Source organism: Alligator sinensis, unplaced genomic scaffold (assembly GCF_000455745.1).
Source record: "Alligator sinensis unplaced genomic scaffold, ASM45574v1 scaffold791_1, whole genome shotgun sequence".
NCBI lineage: Eukaryota > Metazoa > Chordata > Crocodylia > Alligatoridae > Alligator > Alligator sinensis.
Genome location: NW_005842258.1, coordinates 580,209 through 582,196, shown reverse-complemented (window position 1 = coordinate 582,196; position 1,988 = coordinate 580,209). Strand labels below are relative to the sequence as shown.

Here is a 1,988-nt window from a genome sequence, read left to right as displayed (position 1 = left end):
TTTTTTTCTTTTTTCTGTATGTCAGAGAGTAGGGAAAGCAACAGCAAGACATAACTAGGCACAATACCAACAATACTAGAAACAGGAGGAAGATATAATTTGTCAGCCAACTTCAGAAGCCAGAAGAACATCACTGGTACAAGCATTTAGCCAAATACTGCTTATGGTTACCCCAGGGACAGTAATTTGGCTTCAGTGGAATCATTTCAAGATTTAAATTAGGCTGTTGGAGCCAGGTAGTGATGGCAACATTAGTAAATTAGTGAAGTCTGCATTCTTGGCATAGCTTCACCACCAGGGGCATTTATAGACGTGCTTCAGGAGATGAGGGGGCACTTTAATTAGCGCAGCTCTGAGGGCTCCTATACACGTGCAAGAAAGCTATTCCAACATGCTGTAATTACAGCACGTCAGAGCAGACTTCATTAATTGAGTCTGCTGCAGCGTGGTAATTACCGCCCCAGCAGACTCCGGCCAGTCAGGAGGCTATGACATGCTAGTGCTGAGAACAGGCAACAATACCTTCCAGTGTGTAGTGCCCCTTATACAAAGTTATGAATCATTTTATAGCCCTGCTGACACTTTTTGGAAAACTTTTGAAAACCATGCAGGCACAAATCTCTGAAATTGCATATATGTTCTCTACTTCTCTTCCCTGGCTCTCCCCACCCCCAAGTTCTTGGAGTACATTACATGATATGATAATCTTGGGTCTTCAGGGCTATATCTTATCTTTGCTCTTCACTTGAAATAGCTTTTTGTGATATACAGCAAGCATTGTAGCCACCACTTGTGATTATCACAAGCAAAAGATCATGACATACACATGTCCAGTTCTGGTGCAGTAAAATTAATGGCAGAACTCCAATTTACTGAAGTGTAGGGATAAAATCAAGACTTTGGGGCCCTAATTCCCATGGAAGTTGGTGGAGGTTAACCACATGCATTCAGACCAGAACTTGGTCCTATGACTTACAGCACAACACAAACAGATTGGACAACAGAACTTTTAAGAAATAAGGCTTTAAGTTAAATTATGCTCTGAACTACCACAACTGAAGCTCATGGAACTGGACTCAAAAGCAAAATATGCTAAATTAAAATGAATTCTGCTTGTACTAAAATGTATTTTGTTTGTATCAGCAGGATTGTTCATTTTTCAAATGTTAGTGGATCTTTAAACTTAGTGTGGCATCAATGTGATGCTGCAGCTAGTAAAGCAAGCAAAACGCTGGCTTGCCTCCATAGATGCTTCTCAAGCAAATCCCTGGACGTCATTCTCCTGTTGTACTCAGCCTTGGTGAAGCCGCAGCTGGAGTACTGCATCCAGTTTTGGGCTCTACAATTCAAAAAGGATGTGGAGAAGCTTGAGAGAGTGCAGAGGACAGTCACGCACATGATCAGAGGCCAGGAAAACAGACCTTATGATGAGAGGCTGAGAGCCCTGGGACTCTTCAGCCTAGAAAAGCGCAGACTCAGGGGTGATCTGGTGGCTACCTATAAGTTTATCAGGGATGCTCATCAGGATCTGGGGGAATGTCTGTTCACCAGAGCGCCCCAAGGGATGACAAGATCGAACGGTCACAAACTCTGCTGCGACCAATTGAGGCTGGAAATAAGGAAGAACTTCTTTACTGTCCGAGCCCCCAAGGTTTGGAATAGACTGCCACCGGAGGCGGTTCAAGTACCCACTTTGAACGCCTTCAAGACACATTTGGATGCTTATCTTGCTGGGATCCTATGATCCCTCCTGGCTTCTTGTCCATGGGGCAGGGGGCTGGACTTGATGATCCTCCGGGTCCCTTCCAGCCCAAATGTCTATGAAATCTATGAAAACTATGAAAATCTCTGCAGCACATGATGTATATCTTCATTTTGTGTTTCGTCCACTTTAGTGCATATAATTTTATGGGTCAGCTTATTAGTTTTATGGGAGCAGATGATGTTTTAGAGCTTAAGCAAATATGCATGTGCAAAGAATATATACA

General features: G+C 43.2%; 1 protein-coding gene across 1 annotated transcript in view; it reads left to right on the top strand.

Moving 5' to 3' along the window:
• MYO10 (myosin X) overlaps positions 1-1,988 on the top strand; it is a 213,687-nt gene that overhangs the window by 105,047 nt on the left and 106,652 nt on the right.